This window comes from Lycium barbarum, chromosome 6 (genome assembly GCF_019175385.1).
Source record: "Lycium barbarum isolate Lr01 chromosome 6, ASM1917538v2, whole genome shotgun sequence".
NCBI classification, from domain to species: domain Eukaryota; kingdom Viridiplantae; phylum Streptophyta; class Magnoliopsida; order Solanales; family Solanaceae; genus Lycium; species Lycium barbarum.
In genome coordinates, this window is record NC_083342.1 from 84,373,911 (window position 1) to 84,397,135 (window position 23,225).

The following is a 23,225-nucleotide window of genomic DNA, read 5'->3' on the forward strand; positions in this document are numbered from 1 at the left end:
ACTCGTGGAAACATCGTACACTCGTACTCATCACTAGTTCATTCACTTGCGTACCAACGGAAGATTTTTCCGAGGTGTAACCTTTTTCCCCCCTTAAGAACATTCGCCCTCGAATGTTAAAGTCTCCGGGGATTCTATAAAAAAATTTCCAGAGTTTCCCCTATAATATGGCACTAGCATCCTGTCACAACAACCCATAATATCAATGCCTCACAGGGCCACAACACAATAGCATACAAGTTTGGCCACGCACGACCCAAAAAGCATAAGAAGGAAAACATACATACCTTAAAATCTTGACGTCTCATCTTGGACTTCTTCCAAGGGCTGAAATAAATGAGGGTATTTGGATCGCATACTTTCTTCCGCTTCCCATGTCATTTCTTCTCGTTTACTGCTTTTCCATAAAACCTTAACTGAGGCCACTTCTTTGTTTCTAAGCCTCCGTACTTGCCTATCTATTATGGCAATGGGTATCTCTTCATAAGATAACTTTTCTGTCACATGTACATCACTTATTGGCGCGATCTTAGTAGTGTTATAGCCCGTAGTTTGTACGTTCGGATAGTTCGAGGGCGTCGTGGTAAGTTAGGGGCAAGGCCATTTTCTAAAATTATTTTAATGCACAAGTTGTTATGAATATTACTTATGAATATTATTAGTATGGAAATATTGAGAATGGCTAAGGGTAAAAAGGGAAATTCACAAGATGGTTCATGGTAATATTGCGAAAGGCTAGGGGCGAAATGGGAATTTCACAAGAAGGACACCTCACCAAAATTCAAGAAGTTTCAAGAAAAGGGCACCATGGCCGTGTGGTGCATGTGGGACCCACCCATGGCCATGTGTCCCTATTTTTATTTAAGGGGCTTGAGTATATATATATAGATAAGTGGTGGAAATAATAAAAATAAGAAGACATATTCATCTTCAAGTTAAGAAGCTTGGAGAAGAAGAGAAAGAAAGAAGAAGAAAAAGGAGAGGTTCGGCCACCATGGCCAAAATTTGTGTCCATGAAATTGATCAATAAAAATTATTTTCTTCTAGTATTCCAAGCAATTGGAAGGTCCTCTTTAACATGGAATGATTGTTGAAGCAAGAAAACCATTTATTCTTGCAAGTTCATAACCCTAGCCATGTAAGAAAACAAGTCGAAGAAGGTAAGGTTTCATCTTCTTTTGTATGTTGTAGATGGTTTGTATATGTTGTAGAGTGCAGAAATGGATGAAATTCATAAAAATATGGAAGTTGTGTTGTGGCCGTGTATGTATTGTGTTGTGTAGAACAAATGAAATGATTTTATTTAGTAGTTTGATTGTTGTTGTTGTGAATTCCATAATAAAAATGAAAGTTTGATTGCTTGAAATGGAGTTGGAATAATTGTGGACTATGGAAGAAGTTAATGTGACATTAGTGTGGTTCCTTATGATTATAAGAATGAATGATATTGCTAAAGTATATATTGTTGATGTAGTCTATGAATTTGGAAGAAAGGAAATGTGTTGTAATTGTTCTTGTTGAATTTGGAAGAATTCGGGTAGTGTATGTGTTGGTTGGGCCGTTTGAAATGTTGTGCGGGTTGTTGAAGTGTTCTTGAATATTGTTGAATGGTTTCGGATTAGTATTTGAATATGTGGACAAGTATGAATTGAATATAAAGGAAATGTTATTGAATTATGTAAAGGAGCTACTAATGTTGGAATGTATTTTGAATTAATTGTTGAACTTGGAGGATATGATTGTTGGTATTGTTATTGATAATTTGGCCGATTTTCATTCTCGGGTTTGTTGTTGTTAAATTGGCCGAGTTAGATTCTCGGGGATGTTGTATTTACAGGGGAAATGCTGCCGAAATTTCGGTAGAATATAAGTGAATTCATTTGAAAGACTAAGACAAGTATATGTCAATGAATCTAACGATTATGTGAATTCTTTTGTATGTAGACTAGCAAGCTTGGATAAATAAGCGTAGCTAATAGGACGGGGAGCAGGTATGTAAGGCTTACCCTTTCTTTCTTTTGGCATGATCCGTATGAAACAAGCAAATGACGTATATGTGTGATCTCAAAGGAATTCCTATTCTTAGAGCCACTAGGATGGCCAATATTATTGACTGCCATAAGCTATTTCATATGGTTTGGACGTGTATCTATGATATCCGAAAATCTATTTGATATGTTCCGAATGGCACTCGAAAGACAAATTGATATGACTAAAGTTTTGAATTTCAAATGAAAGCACGTTTGATTACTCCCTCGAGTCTTTGATACATTTTGATACTTATATATGGTTCCAAAAGCTTTATTTGATTTGATCCATAACGATATCTGAAAGGTACTTGATATGATTGTTGCTTTGATTTTCCAAAAATAGCTTCTGAAACGTTCGTAGAAGGTTCTGTACTTCAAACGCTCATAACTTTCTCATACTAAGTCGGATTTACCCGAAACTCGTTTCTGAGCCTTCAGAGGCCGGTAAGTGTGTCTATCCATTGAGTCTTGATTTATGTGCATTTAGTTTCTCACTACTCTGCTCGTGCATGTGTCATTACTTCTTTCGCCGAGTCCCGGGCCGGTATGTATCGTGCGTATGGTTCGCCGGATCCCCGCTTGAGGACCGGGTGCCATATATGTATTCCGGAGTTAGATGTGTTACGGTGTTATGATGTGTTTATGGTTCGCCGAACCATATATGATGTGATATATGATGTGACATTATGATGTGATATTATGATGTGTGACGGAGATTACGGAGCAAACCTTCTGGAGTTAGATGTGTGTGGCGCCAAAGGCAGGGTGGCGCCACGTTTCCCCGGGTCCCGCACGGGACCGGATACCGTTCTTGGCATGCATGGTTTGTGTTTCCAGTAAGTGTTTTTATTACTTTGCATATCGTGCTTACTTTCTGTTCTAATCTTCTGTACTATTTATTCTGCTTGTGATTCTGTTCATATTACTCTATGCTTTACATACTCAGTACATATTTCGTACTGACCCCCTTTCTTCGGGGGCTGCGTTTCATGCCACGCAGGTACACCCAGATGATGTAGAAGACTTTGCTAGGAGGTGTTTCAGCGAGATTGGCGAACTCCACTTCCTTCCGGAGTGTTGCCGAGTCAGAGCGTATATAAGCTGTGATTTCTGATTTGTGTTAGAGACTTTGCAGACAGAGTCGTGGGTACAGAACATCAGTTTTGTAAGCGGCTTCATCAGCTGATGTGGCATTTTGTGATATGTTACAGATTTTATATGATTACAGATTTTGGTTTGATTTGAGAACGATAGAAAGAAAGTTTCTGAAAACCTTACTTTGTGTCTTATGCTTATCTGATTTGAAAGTTTGAAAAGAGTATGTATGTAATAAGAGTCAGAGGGTTCGCTCGGCTCCGAATATGGGGTCTGGTGCCCATCACACCCTAATAAGGTTAGGGTGTGACAAGTAGGATCTCCTACACACTTCCGAAGTATCGAGACATGGAAAATCGGATGGACTGACTCAAAATCCGGAGGTAGATCTACTTCAAAGGCTACCTTGCCCACTTTTCGTACAATCTCATAAGGCCCAATGTATCGGGGACTAAGCTTCCCCTTTTTCCCAAACCTCATTACACCCTTCATAGGCGACACTCTCAAGAATACCCAGTCTTTCACTTTGAACTCCAAGTCTCTTCAACGATTATCCGCATAGGACTTTTGGCGACTTTGGGCTGCCAACAACCGATCTTGTATGAGCTTAACTTTCTCTACAGCTTGCTGGACCAAATCTGGCCCTATCAATTTAGCCTCTCATGTTTCAAACCACCCGATTGGGGATCTACACTTTCGCCCATATAAAGCTTCATACGGTGCCATTTGAATGCTAGAATGATAACTGTTATTGTAAGAAAATTCAATGAGTGGCAAATGATCATCCCAATTTCCTCCAAAATCTAGCATACATGCTCGTAATATATCTTCAAGAGTCTGAATAGTACGTTCAGCTTGTCCATCGGTCTGTGGATGAAATGCCGTGCTAAGGCTCACGTGGGTCCCTAAACCCTCTTAGAATGACGTCCAGAAATTAGCTGTAAACTGAGTCCCTCTATCGGAGATAATAGATACTGGAACACCATGGAGTCTCACTATCTCCTTAACATATAGCTTTGCATAATCTTCTGCCACATACGTCGTTCTGACGGGTAAGAAATGAGATGACTTTGTGAGTCTATCCACAATCACCCATATGGAATCATACTTACGTCGAGAACGGGGTAAGCCTGAAATGAAGTCCATGTTAATTACTTCCCATTTCCAAGTTGGTATTTCTATAGCTTGCAACAATCCACCCGGCTTTTGGTGCCCGATTTTCACTTGTTGACAGTTGGGACATTGAGCCACAAATTCTGCTATATCTTTCTTCATTCCATTCCACCAATATATAGACTTGAGATCATGATACATTTTCGTCGCTCCGGGGTGGATAGAGTAGCGGGAACAATGGGCTTCCCTCATTATTTGGTGGCGTAAGTCTGCCACATCGGGAACACATAACCTGCCTCGCCAGCGGAGAACTCCGTCTCCTGAAATATCAAATGATGACTCCTCTTTCTGAGGGAGTGTATCTCTGTACTGCATTAGCATAGAATCTTCGTATTGTCGCTCTTTCACTTCTGCTACTAACGACGAGACTGCTGAATTCTGAATAGTAGCTCCCCTGCTACCTGAGTCCACCACTCGAACTCCTAGGCTAGCTAACTGCTGGAGCTCACGGGTCATTCCCCTCTTCTCTGGTCGTACATCACATAAACTTCCCATCGATCTGCAGCTAAGAGCATCAACTACAACATTTGCCTTTCCAGGGTGATACAAAATATCGACATCATAATCCTTTAGCAGTTCCAACCATCGTCGTTACCGCAAATTCAACTCTTTCTGCTTGAAGATGTACTGGAGACTCTTATGATCTATGTAGATATCCACATGGACACCATATAAATAATGTCTCCATATCTTTAATGCATGAACCACTGTGGCCAATTCTAGATCATGGTTGGATAACTCTTCTCATGTTTCCGCAATTGCCTTGAAGCATACGCAACCACTTTACCATGTTGCATCAATACACAGCCTAGCCCAACACCTGAAGCATCACAATAAACAACATATCCTTCCAATCCCTCTGGGAGTGTCAAGACTGGGGCAGAAGTCAATCTACCCTTCAACTCTTGGAAACTACGTTCGCAAGCATCTGTCCATTGAAACTTATCTGATTTCTGGGTCAACTTTGTGAACGGTGCAGAAATAGAAGAAAAGCCTTCAACAAACCTCCTGTAATAACCTGCTAAGGCCAGAAAGCTACGAACCTCCGTAGGAGTTGTGGGCCTTGGCCAAGTCTTCACGGCCTCAATCTTTTGACTATCCACTCGAATACCATCGGCTACAACAATATGCCCCAGAAATGCAACTGAGTTCAACCAAAACTCGCATTTGGAAAACTTTGCAAACAACTCTCGAGTTCGAAGAACTCCAAGGACAGTACGCAAATGATCCGCATGTTCTGCCTCGGATCTAGAATACACCAAGATATCATCAATAAATACGATCACGAATAAATCCAGGAAGGGCCTAAACACATTGTTCATCAAATCCATAAATACTGCCGGCGCATTAGTTAGCCCAAATGACATCACCCGGAACTCGAAATGACCATATCTGGTTCTGAAGGCTGTGTTAGGGATATCTTTATCCCTAACTCTCACTTGATGATACTCGGACCTCAAATCAATCTTTGAAAACCATTTGGCGCCTTGCAATTGATCAAATAAATCATCAATCCTCGGAAAAGGATATTTATTCTTAATCGTCACCTTATTTAATTGCCGATAATCAATGCACATTCTCAAGGAGCCGTCTTTCTTTCGAATGAACAATACGGGCGCTCCCCACGGGGATGAACTAGGCCTAATAAAGCCTTTATCAAGCAAATCTTTCAATTGCTCCTTCAGCTCCTTCAATTCTGCAGGTGCCATTCTATAAGGAGGAATAGATATAGGATTAGTGTCTGGCAACACATCAATAGCAAAGTCAATCTCCCGCTCGGGAGGAAGGCCTGGAAGTTCTTCCGGGAACACATTCGGAAATTCATTTACTACGGGAACTGACTGAAGGGTTGGCGATTCAGCTTCCATATCTTGAACTCGCACTAGGTGATAAATACATCGCTTTGTGACCATCTTCCTTGCCTTTAGATAGGAAATAAACCTACCTTTTGGTGAAGCCGTATTCCCTTTCCATTCTAAAACTGGTTCTCCCAGAAACTGGAAACGAACCATCTTCATTCTACAATCAACATTGGCATAACAAGAAGCCAACCAATCCATGCCCATAATGACATCAAAATCTACAATCTTTAGTTCATGCAAGTCAACTATAGTATGGCGGTCACATATCACAACTACACAATCTCTATATACTCGACTAGCTATTACCGATTCACCCACGGGTGTAGACACCTCAAAAGGTTTGATCGACTCCGGCTCGATTTTAAATCGACCCACAATATATGGAGTAACATAGGACAATGTGGAGCCCGGATCAATCAAAGCATATACATCATGAGAGAATACCGATAATATACCTGTGACCACGTCAGGAGAAGACTCAAGATCTTGGCGTCCAGCCAAAGTATAAATACGGTGTTGAGGACCGCTAGAACTGGGAGCTCTCCCTCTGCCTCTACCATGGCCAACTGGCGCATGTGAACCGGGCCCCATAGGGCGCATAGAAGATGAAGATCCGGCTACTGACCCTGAGGGCTGGGTCCTACCCCTACCATTAACCGAGGGGCAATCACGCATGATATGGCCTGGCCGACCACATGAATAGCAACCATCTGAACCCGATCGGCATTGACCCCAATGCAACTTCCCACACTGGGAACATCGTGGTACGGGCGGCCTTGCCTGACCCGAATCACCTCTAAACTGGGACCCTGAAGAACTCGGACTCGGCCCCGCACGAGCAGATCTATTAAATCTCTGGCCTGAAAACCGTGGAGGTGCACTGGTCATAGAGTATCCTGAATGCCCGGAAGACTGCTGCCTGTGTCCACCTCTAATCTCACTCATCAGAACCGAAGGTCTGGCCCTCTTGAAATAGCCCCTATCTTGCTCACGTTCCCTTCTTTGCTGTTGCAGGCTTTCTTCTACGTTTTGAGCATGGGCTCAATGCGTGAAATATCCATACCGTCCTAAAGGGACGCAGTCAAGCATCTATCCATCAAGTGTGGCCCTAGGACTTTTACAAATCGGTGCACTCGGTCGCCCATATCCGCTACCATGGCCGAAGCATACCTAGCCAAGGAATTGAAGCGGAGACTGTACTCTAGAGCACTCATGCTACCTTGCCTCAAATTTAAGAACTTATCGGCTCTAGCTCGCCGAACTTCTGGAGGCATGTAATGTCGGAGAAAAGCATCAACAAACTCTTGCCATACCGGGGGAGGTGCATTGGCTCCCCGTGAAGCCATCCAGACTGTATGCCATTGGATCGAGACATCTCTCAATCTATATGACGCTAACTCCACCGATTCGGTGTCCGAAGCATGTATCAATTGAAGCGTCCTCAACATACCATCAATGAAATCCAGAGGGTCCTCTTCCGGCTTTGACCCAAAGAATTCCGGAGGGTTTAAAGTTATGAAATCACGTGCCCTTGCACTAACAGCCCTATCACCTTCCCTGAACTTTGCCTCTGAGTCTGGGTCACAACCAATTGAGTCAGCAAATCAATGGCCTCTTTCACATCTTGGCCCGAAGCATCCGGTGGATGTGGCGTGATTTTTACGCCACAATCGATACTTTTCGGCTATAAGTTTTACTTGTTGTTAAGCAAGTCGATGTGATTTTACGTGTTTGTTAGTGTTTTACAGGTAAAGGAACAGATTTGGAAAAATCACAGTTGAAGTGCAGATCATGGTCGTAAATTGAAGTTTACGGACCGTATTCTACAATACGGGCCGTATTCCATGGTCGTGTTTAAGGATAACAGAACCAGAAAGTTAAGCTGAGAAGATGGTGGTTTACGAGCTAGGTTTACGGACCGTATTTCAGTTTACGGTCCGTATTCCATCACGTATTTAACCAGTTGAGCATCTGGCAGAAAGTCGAAGTATTGGATGTTGAAATACGACCATGCAGTTTACGGACCGTAAACCACTTTACGGTCCGTATTTCAAAAAGGGGAAGTTGCACACAACTGAGCAGCCAACTTGGGCGTAAACCAATTTTACGGTCTGTAAAGTGATTTACGGACCGTATTTCGCCATGACGGGACCAAAGCGCAAATCTGAAACTTTTGTATTTCCAAAACCTATAAATAGCCATTGTAGGGTTTTTAATAGACATCATTCATTATATTTTTGTCTCTTGACTTAGGATATTAATTCTCTCTAGTTTTTGAAGACTCAAACATCAATTCAAGTATTACGAATTACTTTTTTATTCCAAAGTAAGCAATTATGAATTCTTCAATTTCTTATTTCTTGTTCTTTGTCATGAGTAACTAAATTCCCTTACTAGGGTTGTGAACCCAATGATGGGTGTTTTGTGATTGGGTTGGTGATCGATATACAAATAATGGATTATTAGGGTTTAGTTATTCTTCATTCTTCATTCATAATTAATGGTTGCAAACATTGATTAAAACCATAAACCCTAAATTTATTTGGAAAAATAATTAGGGTTGGTAAGAATAATTAACAAGAACTCAAAGCTTTAAACTTTGTTTAATAAATTCACTTAGGAATAAGAGGAATTTACTTGGCATGATTAATAGTTCTTCATAATCACTTTCTTATATTTGGGAAAATCATAGAAAGATATAATCTTTATTTGTTGGGAAATAGTAGAGATTCACATAGAGATTAAGTGCATTCATATAATGATCCATTACAAGTATATCAAGATCAATATCCATGATCATACACCCTATCTAACGGGGACACAACCTTAGTTTCTTTTGCCATAACTTTCCACCAAAACAATAGTTTAGAAATTAGTCATAGACAAAACCCAACTTTTACCAACATTATCGGATTAAGATATTAGACCTAGAACTTAGCATTTACGACTTTAGTAACCTTTTCACACCATATTCCCTGTGGGATTCGACCCCAACCTTGTTGGGTTACTATATTTGACAACGTCCGCGTTATACCAATAATAGGTGTAATTTGAGCGTATCAAATTTTGGCGCCGTTGCCGGGGAATACGGTTTTGAAATTACTAAATAGTGTTTGCTTTGATTAAAGTCTTTTGCTTATTCCATCACACCTTGTTTTCTACTCTGTGTAAACTAGGTGAACATGAATCAAAATCAGCAGAATCAGCGTGCTGGTAATCAGGTGAATCGGTTGAACAATCAGGCGAATGAATCTGATGATGAGAATATTTTTGCTGAACTTGTGCAAGAGGAGGACTATGCATCCGCTATTGTTCAACCTCGAGTTGGAGCTGCTACAGTGAAAATTGACTCATCTTTATACCAGCTGTTGAAACTTGAGGGATACTTTCGGAACTCTACCGAGAATGACCCTCAACGTCATTTGCAGAATTTTTTGGATGTGTGTGCTAATCACATCCAGAACAATGTTCCACAAGATGTTATTCGGTTGAGGTTATTCAAATATTCCTTAGCTGGGGAGGCAAGAACATGGTTCGAGAAGCTGCCCCGAAATTCCATTACTTCATGGGCAGAAATGGTAGCTGTGTTTCTTACAAAGTGGTACCCCCCTAGCAAGAAGGCTGAGATTCGCGACAAGATTTATGAATTCAAGCAGCGACCAGGGGAACAACTATATGAAGCCTGGGAGAGGTTCAAAGAGTATTTGCAGAAGAGCCCTAATCATGGTTTTCCGGAAAATATATTGATGGAGAAGTTCTACATAGGGTTAGATCCAGTGACACAGTCAGTAGCTAACAATGCAGCTGATGGGTGTTTTATGAACAAGACATTTCGACGAGTGACCACCATACTTAACAAGCTAACAACTCATAATCAGGCTTGGCACTCAAACAATGCTAAAGTGGTACCATATGGTAGTGCTATGCTCCAGAATATAGTGAAGGAAAATCAGGATACCCAGAAAACATTGGGAGAGCTTGCAACGAATATTTCCTTGCTGACGAAGAAGTTCGATGAATCTCAGATCAAAAAAGTAAATGTTTGTGAGGATGATGTAATTTTTCCAAAAGGGATGTACCATGCTCATGATGGTCCATTCCTTGATGGGCCACCCATGCAGGTTGAAGATGCAAATTATGTTAATAACTCTCAAGGGAGTTATCAAAGATAGAATTACCAAGGTGGCTATCAAAATCAGAATCAATGGAGACCTCAGCAAGGTCAAGGTGCTTACAACAACTCTGGGAACTACAACAATAACTTTGGTGGTGCGAACCAAGGGAGCTACAACAACAGCAACAATTTTGGGAACAAGAGTTCCAATCCTTATATACCACCGAAAGGGCAGTCATCAGAGCAGGGTAGTTCGAAAGTTGAAGCAATGCTTGAGAAGATTCTGGCAAATCAATCTAAGTCTGAAAGGCTGGGCTGACAGAAACAGTGGGTTCTCATACAGCGGCTATTCAGAAGCTTGAGTCGCAGATGAGGGATATTTCTAGAGAGCAGCACCCTCATAAAAAGGGAGGACTTCCAAGTGACACTATTCCAAATCCCAAGAATAGGGGAGGCGGTATAGACCGTGCATTTGCCATCACTACTAGAAGTGGTAAAACAATACAGGGGGCTGCTGAGAAGGTGATTGATCTTGAGCCGATAGATGAAGAGAATCAGGTGCAGTCTGAAGCACCCATTATTGCTGATGAGATTCCAACTAACAAGAAGGATGCTGAGATTTCAGAGATGGCGAGGGAAGCTGAGAACACAAGCAAGCAGGCAGTAAAAGGGGCTCTCCGCCCTGTGACACAGCTCTTTAAATCTAAACCTCCTTTTCCTCAGAGGTTGGTAAAGAAGAATGAAGATGCTAAGTTTGCGAAGTTTTATGATCAGCTGAAGCAGTTATCTTTGAATTTTCCCTTCTTGGAAGCTGTCAAGGAGATGCCCGGTTTTGCGAAATATTTGAAGGAGTTGCTGACTAAGAAGAAGACGGTTCAACATGAAACCGTGAGTTTGACTCACACTGTGAGTTCTATTATCTCAACCACAACTGTTCAGAAGAAGGGAGATCCTGGGGCGTTCACCATTCCTTGTTCTATTGGGTACCATGACTTTGCTCGCGCTTTGTGTGATAATGGGGCGAGTATTAATTTGATGCCCCTTGCTATATATAAGCAATCAGGTTTGGGAATGCCACGGCCGACTACGATGAGGTTGCAGATGGCTGATAGGTCTATCAAAAGACCTTTTGGGGTGGTTGATGATGTGATTGTGCGGGTTGGTGAGTTTTTGTTGCCCGCTGACTTTGTGATTCTTGACTGTGCTATTGATCGGGACATTTCTATCATTCTGGGGAGGCCTTTCCTTGCTACAGGGAGGGATTTGATGGATTCTGGAAAAAATGAAATCAAGTTTCGAGTCAACAATGACGAAGTGACTTTTCAGGCTAGCAAAGGGATGAAGTTACCAAGTGCTTATGAGAGCATTTCGGTAATTGATTCATTTGATGTAGTTGATGATGCAGTGGAGTTCAAAATGGAAGAAGAGAGCTTGGGTGAGGCTTTGGCTGGCATTCTGATGAATTTCGATGCTGAAGACATGGAAGGCTATGAGGAGACAGTTAACTCACTTGTTGGGTTGGGCTCATACACATACCACCAAAAGAAGCTGAGTCTTGATCTGGAAAATAGAACAACTCCTCCAGCAAAGCCTTCGATCATTGAGCCACCTAAGTTGGAGCTTAAGCAGCTCCCGTCACACTTGAAATATGAGTTCCTTGGTCCCGACAGCACATTACCGGTGATTGTTTCAGCTTCATTGACCGAGGAGCAGATTGTGCAGCTTTTGGAGGTATTGAGGGAGTATAGGCGTGCTATTGGTTGGACTATAGCAGATATTCGAGGTATCCCATCTGGGATCTGTGAGCACAAAATTCAGTTGGAGGAGGGCAGCAAACCAAGTGTAGAGCATCAGAGGCGACTAAATGAGAATATGCAAGAGGTCGTCAAGAAAGAAATCATCAAATGGCTAGATGCAGGCGTGGTTTTCCCGATCGCTGATAGTAAATGGGTGAGCTCGGTCCAATGTGTTCCTAAGAAGAGTGGCATTACTGTTGTACCGAATGTTAAGAATGAGTTGATCCCGACCAGAACTGTCACCGGTTGGAGAGTTTGCATGGATTATCGCAAGCTCAACACAGCCACGAGCAAGGACCATTTCCCTATGCCCTTCATTGATCAGATGTTGGATAGACTAGCAGGGCGTTCTTATTATTGTTTCCTTGATGGTTATTTGGGTTACAATCAGATCAACATTGCTTTGGAAGATCAGGAGAAGACCACGTTCACTTGTCCTTATGGGACATTTGCATTCAGCCGAATGCCTTTTGGTTTGTGTAATGCACCAGCGACCTTTCAGAGGTGCATGATGTCAATCTTCTCCGACATGGTGGAGGATTTCTTGGAGGTGTTCATGGATGATTTTTCCGTGGTGGGTGACTCATTTGATGATTGTCTTGGCCATCTGGGTCAAGTGCTAAAAAGGTGTGAAGAAACTAATCTGGTGCTGAACTGGGAGAAATGCCATTTTATGGTGAAGGAAGGAATCGTCCTCGGTCACAAAATCTCTGAAAAGGGAATCGAGGTCGATCAAGCAAAAATTGATGTGATCTCCAAACTTCCTCCACCTATCTCAGTCAAAGGTGTCCGAAGTTTCTTGGGGCATGCTGGGTTCTACAGGCGCTTCATCAAAGATTTCTCTAAAGTTGCCAACCCTTTGTGCAAGCTTCTTGAAAAAGAGGCTAAATTTGTGTTTGATGAGAAGTGCCAGAAGGCGTTTGAGGAATTAAAAGTGCGTCTCACTACTGCTCCTATTATTGTTGCTCCTGACTGGTCCCTACCATTCGAACTGATGTGTGATGCTAGTGGTTTTGCGATTGGTGCTGTGCTTGGGCAGAGGCACAATAAAATTATGCACCCGATCTATTATGCTAGTAGAACACTGAATGCTGCACAGATGAATTACACAGTGACGGAGCAAGAGCTACTTGCCATTGTGTTTGCCTTCGAAAAATTTCGGGCCTACTTGTTGGGGTCCAAAGTTGTGGTTTATACTGATCATGCAGCCTTGAGATACCTCATGGCAAAGAAGGAAGCAAAGCCGCGACTGATCAGATGGGTGCTACTGCTGCAAGAGTTCGATTTTGAGGTAAAAGATCGAAAGGGCACTGAAAACCAGGTGGCTGACCATCTCTCTCGGCTTGAAGAAGCTGGGAGACCGTCTGATGAGATTGATATAGATGATGCTTTTCCAGACGAGAGGGTGTTGGCGGTGTCAAATGAGGTAGCACCATGGTATGCTGATTTTGCCAATTATTTGGTAACAGGTATAGTTCCCGATGATATCAAAACTTACCAAAAGAAGAAATTCTTGCGGCATGCTCGGCAGTACTATTGGGACGATCCTTATTTGTTCCGTACATGCGCTGATAACATCATTCGGCGTTGTATTCCGGAAAGTGAAGTGATGGCAATTCTAAAGGCATGCCATGACTCTCCTGTTGGGGGTCATCATAGCGGAAACCGGACTGCAGCCAACGTACTTGAGTGCGGCTATTACTGGCCGACTATTTTTCATGATTCTAATCTTTTGGTGCGGTCCTGTGATCAATGTCAAAGGCAAGGGAATATCGGCAGAAGGCAAGAGATGCCTATGAATTTTGTTATGGAAGTGGAAGTGTTTGATGTCTGGGGGATTGACTTTATGGGACCTTTTGTGAGTTCTGGTGGAATGAAATACATCTTGGTGGCTGTGGATTATGTGTCAAAATGGGTGGAAGCGGTGGCTTTACCCAATAATGAGGCCAAGAGTGTGATGGGGTTCCTTAAGAAGAACATATTTACTCGTTTTGGTACTCCGAGGGCGATAATCAGCGATGGTGGATCCCACTTTTGCAATAAAGCGTTCGCGGGACTGATGGAGACGTATGGTGTAAATCATAGGGTAGCAACACCTTATCACCCTCAGACAAGTGGACAGGTTGAAGTGTCCAACAGGGAGATCAAAATTATTCTAGCAAAGACAGTGAATGCCAATAGAACTGATTGGGCCCGCAAGCTCGATGATGCTCTATGGGCATACCGAACTGCTTTCAAGACTCCAATTGGGACATCACCCTTCAAGCTTGTATTCGGGAAAGCTTGTCACTTTCCGGTCGAACTTGAACACAAAGCTATGTGGGCGCTGAAGAAGCTAAACATGGATTGGGAGGAAGCAACCAAGCTGCGGTTGTTCCAATTAAATGAGATGGATGAATTTCGGCACCAGGCGTATGAGAGTGCAGCCCTCTATAAAGAAAGGATGAAGCAATACCATGACAAGAAGATCCTGAAGCGAGAGTTCTACAAGGGCGACTCTGTATTAATGTTTAACTCTCGGCTGAAGTTGCTACCTGGCAAACTTAAATCCAGGTGGTCTGGCCCGTTTGAGGTGGTAGGTGCCTCACCCCATGGCGCGGTTGAATTGAAGTCCGGAGATGGTACTCGGACATTTAAGGTGAATGGGCAGAGATTGAAGCACTACCACGGCATGGTTTCGGAGGAGAGGGTTGTTGATCGTTACAGGTTGAAACACCTCGGAACGAACAATGATCTGGTATACCAAGATAAGGAGTGATTGGTTACCACCGTCGTGCCGCGACGTTAAATCAAGCGCTTCTTGGTAGGTAACCCAAGTGTAATGTTTATTTTTCTTTTGTTTTTTTATTACATATAGGGTAATGGTCGTTTTGGTGCAGGAATATATCACAGAAATATTCTGCTGAAAAGCAGGTAAGTTCAGTTGCAAGACACTGTTAGCAACATTGCAAAATACGCCTGAAGTTTACAGACCGTATTTCACAATACGGGCCGTAAATCAGGGCGTATTTAACATTGTTACCAAACAGTGAGCACTGTAATTCACATGCTAGTTTACGACCATGTAGGACGGACCGTATTTCACAATACGGGCCGTAAAACCTCATCGTAAACTAACATGAGGCATTGCATTGTTCTGCCCTCATCAACCACTCTAAATACGGGTCGTAAACTAGTTTACGGACCGTATTTAGAGATTTATAAAAAAAAAAAGAAAAAAAAAATGAGAAGTCGTAAACCAGCGATTTAAATGCACCACAAGTTTAAACCAAGGGCAACCCCACAAATTCCTTTCCCTCCATCTTCACGTTTTCTTTCCCCACGATTTTCCCACCATTAATTCCCCCTTCCTCTTCATATTCCCACGCTCCCCACACTCACCCAAAACCTTCCATCTTCCTAACCACCATAAATACACAACCTCCACCCACAAACTAAACCTAGCTTACCACAAATTTGTATTCCCCTCTGCCCTAGGTTTAAATTCTTTGGTGATTGAAGTTGTGCTCTTAGAATCTGTGCTTCTAGTGGTCTGACTCCTCATTCAAAGGTATGATTGATGTTCCCCATTTTTCTTTTATATCTGTGAACTTGAACTTGGTGGTAAGTGATTGTTAGACTGGGTTTGTGAGATTAAATGCATTTACCTTGGTTAATGATCTAGTGAGGGGATAGAGTCGTTAAATCTTTGTTTTTTTTTTAATTCTCGTGGGTAATGGTTAATAACACCCAAATGGGTTGGAGGGCATTCCATACTCCAAAATTCAATGGCTTGACACTCGCGGTAATTATGAATATTGATAGAAAAATAGGTGAAGTCTGAGTAGCCTAAACCCCAACACAATGTGAAACCGAGATATGATATGAAATTGTGAAATCAAAATATGTGTCTGTCTGTGGTGCGAATTACGACTGCACATTATGGACCGTATTGCACTTTACGGTCCGTAGTTTGGCATGTAGAGTGGACAGAATGAAATCCAAAGGGAATCCCAGTTTACGATCTAACTTTACGGACCGTAAACCAGTTTACGGTCCATATTTAAGATTTCAACAAGGGACAGAATGTTCTAAGATGATAGCTCAGTTTACGAACGTGCTTTACGGACCGTAAAACAGTTTACGGTCCGTCTTTTGTGGTTAGGACCACAGACAGAACATGTATTCTGTGCACAGTCATATATTCTTATCTTTTGTTGATTTTTCCATGGTAACTAATTTGTGGTGTCTTTTGCAGGAATGGGTCAGAAAAGAAAAGCAACGAGAGCGGGGGCCCACAGCACGGGCAAGAAAATGAGAGTGCGCTCGGATTCAAGGATGATAGATGAACCTTCCACTTCGGAAGGGGAATAATCAGGATCCGAGTACGCCGAGGTCATACCGCCACCAAAAGTCCGGGGGGCCCCCACCCAAGACACAATGGCAACCACATCAACCATGCTCTCTCCCATGACTCCATCAAAGTCTGCGTCGGAAACCTCCCAGTCTGAAGAGGGGGATTCTGACGCGGAAGCATCAAGCAGGGGGGCTGCCACCCAAAATCCACCAGAGAGTGACTCAGCAGGGCCTAGTGAGGGCAGTGACCCGGTTGATGGTACGCTGCCTAAGGGTCGTAAGCTGGTCGTCAGGACCAAACATTTGGATGAAGAAAAGTTGCGGTTCTCGGTAAAGGGGTCAAATAAGTTGTATGACCAATGGATGGCCGGATCTGAGACTGGTGGGCAGCCGTCGAGGAAATATTTGAAGAACGGCGGATGATTTTCGATGGTATTTCAGCTTATCCATAGCTGGATGATACCATCAAAGGCTGCAAGTTAGATGCATTCACTCACGGGCCGGGAGAGTATGCTCCACATATTGTGCGGGAGTTCTATGCATCATATGGGGCCGTCCTGAAGTCGATGAAGAAGCCGAGTCTTGCTTGGCATCAGATCCCCATGCTGGAAAATGTGACGGTTCGGAACTCCCTGGTTGATATTTCCTCCAAAGCCATCAACAGGGTCTTGTTTGGAGATGATTTTGTGTCTCCTACTGATCTGCGCTTGTTCCTAGACAAACGAGACAGAAAGGACGACAAATCCGTCAGGAAATAGACCGCAGCAGCTATCACATCTGAACCACATGAGCAAAAATGGGTTAATGATTGGAAAGCAAAGATCACTAAAAGTTGTTTGTCCACAGAGGCTAAATTCTGGTGGACATTGCTGCGATACAGGATCACGCCAACCCAGGCAGATAATACCCTGTCCACCAGTCAGGCAGTGACCATTGCCTCATTCATGTCACGGTACCCGATGGATGTTGGCGGGTTAATAGCTGAAGAGCTGCACATGCGGGCACACAAGCCCAGCCAAAACATGGTCTTTCCGTGCCTTATCACGGCATTGTGTCGACGGGCAAGGATAATTCCGCTTCCAGATTGGGACGGTACCATTACAGCTGCACATATAGGGGATTGGCGTAAAAATAAGGTGATAAGCAAAACGGACCGGGAGGCGGAGCAGTCCGGCGATGACGACGACACTCAGTTAGAGATGAGTCCGAGCCGTGCCTATGGGACTGACCTAGTAGGTTCCGAGTTTGGTGCTGCCACGATAGAGCCGGAGGCTCCCACGACAGGTGTCCCAGCTACTGTCGATACACAGGGTGATGCAGCTGCACTAGCTGTTTCGGAGGCAAGACCTCCACCACCACATCCGGCCACACAGGGTCCTCCTTCGGGGTCCACCACTGCTGCTGCGACAGCTGAGCCTGCTGATCCAGAGGTGGGGTTGCTGCACTTCAGCCCTACTAACTACAGCCAAATCGCAATCAAAGCGGTGCGGACCGAAAGGCAAGTAGACGAAATCTTGCAACAATTCAGGCCGAAGGTGGCGAGAATAGTGCAGCAATTGGTCACTGAGGCAACCACAGAGATCCGTGCGGAGTTTGACAAAAAGCACGAGGTGTATCAGGCTCGACTAGACAGTTTTGAGGCAAGATTGTTGACTCGAGAGCAGACCGCACCCGGTGGGGAGTCTAGTTCTTTAAGGAGTGCGTTGGAGAAGTTGAAAAAGGAGCTTGAAGCACTCAAGATGCACAGAATGGTAGCCGCACCAGCACCAGCACCACGGGCCATTTTGCCTACTATGTTTAAGGTGCTGGATTTTCTTGATTCTGAGGAGGAGACGGAGGATGCTGACCCCTTTGTTCGGGGTACTGGAAAGAGGGTCAGTGAGTCATCTGAGGACCCGGAAGAGTTGGCCAGGAGATTAAAAAAGACTGAAAAGAAGGATCTGCAGCAGGCGATCTTTCAGACATTGGTTGAGCCGCAGCGCCAACCTGGAGAGTCCTCAAGTCAGCCGCCGGATGCGGCGGGCCAGCCGTGAGATGTTCACAGCATTCAGGTATTTTCTCGCTCCCTTGTTCTTATATTTGAAGCACTGAGATAGTGCTTGATTTTTCGTTGGGGGTGGGACTTATTGATAGTAGGGTAGCGTAAATATGTGTTTAGGAACCCCCTCGGCTTTTCTTTGCCAAAATTCTTTTCCTGAGGGGGGTTTATTTTGTTGAAACTGGCATGTTTAGGATGTTTCTTAGGTTGAGTAGAATAATTTTGACTTACTTGGTGTTACTTTGTAACTGATGGCATGTGTGTGGTTTGTTGAAAATTTTGGACCCCTCAGAAATTTTGAAAAATGCATACTTAGAACAGTTATTGTCTGACATGATTGAGTCTTTATATGACATTGTGATTATTGGGGTATTGTGTGTGATGAATGACTACTTAGGAGGCCACAAGTGTAAAAATGATTATCCTTATGCCGATGTGTGTGTGAGTTGTTAGTTTTGTTCTGTTTACGCATGTATAATCTAGAACTTGCCCGGTTAGTCTTGTTTGAAATCCGGAAGTTAGTTTGGTTGTGAAATGATCTTAGGCTTTCTTTGTGTTAATAAAGTCACTTTGCCTAAATAAGCCCCACCAAAAGCTGAGAATATCACTAGTCTTCCCCTTTTGAGCCTTTTTGACCCTTTTTCTTGGCTAGCCGAATGAAACCTCACCCGTTGTGAAAATTATCCATCTTCGCACCCGTTCCCTCCTTGATGTTACTAAATAGACGAGGCAAAACGCCTAAGTTGGGGGTACATTAAATGTGAAGTAGATGTGAGAACAAAGGTTGGGGTGGTGAAATTTGCTAGTAGTGAGTCGATGTGGTAGTTGATAATATATATATATATAAAAATAAAAAAAAAACTAAACTAGGAAATTGAAACACAAAAAGAATTTCTAGTTGGATAGAAATTAAACCGCATTGAGGTCGAAAACGTTAAAGGAAAGACGGGGCTGGAAAGAAACGAGGCGAATCAGGGTAAAAGAGATGTTGTAGTGTCAAGGAGGGTGAGTCACTAATACCCAAAAAGTATCCTACCCGTCCCTAAGCCTACATTACAAGCCGAAACAAGTCTTAATGTGATCACAACCGAACGAGCCTAGGATGAGAACACAGAAAATAAGGGCAAGCCTATGGTATTTGCATGTGTGAATATGATTTCTTTGTGAGTGTTGAGTGTTTTTCTCTTCTCGTTCATCTTCGTCCCATTCTTGTTGTACATATGTGTGTTGGGACATTCTTTGGTCTATGTGAGGGCATAAGGATGAGAATTGAACAAACGAAAGTGATCGCCGAAAGTAGTGTTTGTATGCATGATAATGTGTTCGATAATGTAATGTCATGTTTTAAAGCGTCATGGTTAGTCATAACATTCTTAAAGTGTGTAATATTGTTGTACAATAAATAGTTGGGGTGGTCAGTTGAAAGAAAACATGCATGCTAGAAGTTCCGAGGCGAAACCAATGTAGACATTTTTATTCTGTGATATCTAGGTGTTAGATTGAGTCGTTGCGTGGTATGGCTTGCTTGAGGACAAGCAAATACTTTAAGTTGGGGGTGTTGATGTGGCGTGATTTTTACGCCACAATCGATACTTTTCGGCTATAAGTTTTACTTGTTGTTAAGCAAGTCGATGTGATTTTACGTGTTTGTTAGTGTTTTACAGGTAAAGGAACAGATTTGGCAAAATCACAGTTGAAGTGCAGATCATGGTCGTAAATTGAAGTTTACGGACCGTATTCTACAATACGGGCCGTATTCCATGGTCGTGTTTAAGGATAACAGAACCAGAAAGTTAAGCTGAGAAGATGGTGGTTTACGAGCTAGGTTTAAGGACCGTATTTCAGTTTACGGTCCGTATTCCATCACGTATTTAACCAGTTGAGCATCTGGCAGAAAGTCGAAGTATTGGATGTTGAAATACGACCATGCAGTTTACGGACCGTAAACCACTTTTCGGTCCGTATTTCAAAAAGGGGAAGTTGCACACAACTGAGCAGCCAACTTGGGCGTAAACCAATTTTACGGTCCGTAAAGTGATTTACGGACCGTATTTCGCCATGACGGGACCAAAGCGCAAATCTGAAACTTTTGTATTTCCAAAACCTATAAATAGCCATTGTAGGGTTTTTAATAGACATCATTCATTATATTTTTGTCTCTTGACTTAGGATATTAATTCTCTCTAGTTTTTGAAGACTCAAACATCAATTCAAGTATTATGAATTCCTTTTTTATTCCAAAGTAAGCAATTATGAATTCTTCAATTTTTTATTTCTTGTTCTTTGTCATGAGTAACTAAATTCCCTTACTAGGGTTGTGAACCCAATGATGGGTGTTTTGTGATTGGGTTTGTGATCGATATACAAATAACGCATTATTAGGGTTTAGTTATTCTTCATTCTTCATTCATAATTAATGGTTGCAAACATTGATTAAAGCCATAAACCCTAAATTTATTTGGAAAAATAATTAGGGTTGGTAAGAATAATTAACAAGAACTCAAAGCTTTAAACTTTGTTTAATAAATTCACTTAGGAATAAGAGGAATTTACTTGGCATGATTAATCGTTCTTCATAATCACTTTCTTATATTTGGGAAAATCATAGAAAGATATAATCTTTATTTGTTGGGAAATAGTAGAGATTCACATAGAGATTAAGTGCATTCATATAATGATCCATTACAAGTATATCAAGATCAATATCCATGATCATACACCCTATCTAACGGGGACACAACCTTAGTTTCTTTACCATAACTTTCCACCAAAACAATAGTTTAGAAATTAGTCATAGACAAAACCCAACTTTTACCAACATTATCGGATTAAGATATTAGACCTAGAACTTAGCATTTACGACTTTAGTAACCTTTTCACACCATATTCCCTGTGTGATTCGACCCCAACCTTGTTGGGTTACTATATTTGACAACGTCCGCGTTATACCAATAATAGGTGTAATTTGAGCGTATCAAGGAGCTGGAGGTGCTGGAGCTGGGGCGGAGGCTCCCTCACGCTCCTCTAATATAGGCACTGAACGGGAGGACTGGGATTGAGCCGCACTTTGGGACTCACCTTCCTCTACTACCGGTGGCGGTGCTTTTTCAGCCCATTTTTCTGCCACCGTCTTGCCCTTTTGGGCAGCTGTAGCTTTTCTCTTTCTAGGCATTTCTGAAATACACAACACACGATTAAGGAACAAGAATTTCTTATATCATAGCTCTATCGCATGATTCTTATGAAGAAAGAAGGTTATTCATTCCTAAAATGTCCGCAACTTCTTGTTTATAAGTGTGGCGCGCAACACACCCATAACAAAGACTCTACTAGACACACCCTAGGATTGAACTGCTCTGATACCACTTTTGTCACGACCCGATTAGGGGGCCGCGACGAGCACCCGGTGCTATCCCAACCGGGTACCCCTTGACATAATTGCACATAACACCTAGGTGAGCCACATAGTAAAACATACATTTCTATCCATCGATCATACTAGACCTTTCGGACAATAACCCCTTTATATCATCATAAGCATCTATGCCACATCAATGTACATGGGCCGACGAGGCCAACAAAATGGTATACAAAATATAGGCCGACAAGGCCGAGCACATCTAACCACATACACATGTCTACGAGCCTCTAAGAAGAGTATAACATATCACATAAATGGGACAGGACCCCGCAATGCCCATAATTATGTACACAAAAGAATAAGTACCCAAAAGCTATGGCTCCGAAGGAAATGAAGCTTTGTTATGTAGTCTCTGAGAATGTAACTATGGATCGAGCCTGTCTCCCTGTGCACCTGCGGGCATGACGCAGCGTCCACAAACAAAAGGAAGTCAGTACGAAGAATGTACTGAGTATGTAAAGCATAGTCAATATCAACATAGAAGCATAGATAGCAACATAAGAAATAGCATAGGATGGGAGATGGCAATATCATCGTCATATGCACTTACTTGCCTTTCATAGGAACTTTCCCTTGCTAATACGTATTTGTGTGCATACATCACTATCCGTATTCCACCATAATACCCGTACCATATTTGTGGTCGTATTCGTATACATGCCCTTATTCACATTCATATACATAGTCAGATCATATTCGTATTCATATCATATACATAATCACGTCATATACATTGCATTTACATAGCATACCCGACCACGTAGGATCGGTGTTTCATACATATCCTTATGTAACATACCCGACCACGTAGGATCGGTGTTTCACGTACCCGATCATATATAGGCTCAGTGATCATACATACCTGGTCAACCAAGGCTCAGTGTTACACGTACCTGGCCCTACCAAGGCTCAGTGTTACACGTACCTGGCCCTACCAAGGCTTAGTGTTGTCCATACCCAACTGCAGTGGTGTGCGCACGTTACGTAAATATACATACATATACATCTATACATATACTACCCGGCCATATAAGCTCGGTGTTCCATAATAGTCATACATATACACAATAGCTCATAAGCATCTTTACTTTTAATCCCATTATCATAATCGTCATCGTTATTATCATTATAGCCATCATCAATACCATTATCACTATCATCATCATTTATTCCATCTACCTTAATAGGCCCACTCGTCATGCGAGAAACTTAGTACAATCGTAACGTATCAAGAATCGTGAGCTTACAAGCTCGGAAGATCAAATCATTTGAAAGACAACATACTCGTATAGAGGATGTAGATGTTTGGCCAAAGAACCATGCCTTATGAAAGAAGGGTTAGCCTTACATACCTTTCCGTT

At 42.5% G+C, this 23,225-nt stretch overlaps 1 non-coding gene across 1 annotated transcript; it reads right to left on the reverse strand.

Moving 5' to 3' along the window:
* Window positions 1-9,784: 9,784 nt before the first annotated feature.
* On the reverse strand, window positions 9,785-9,890 carry LOC132600952 (small nucleolar RNA R71). The gene has a single exon (XR_009567406.1). It is a non-coding gene; the product is annotated as a small nucleolar RNA R71 (small nucleolar RNA).
* Between the last annotated feature and the right edge of the window lie 13,335 nt (window positions 9,891-23,225).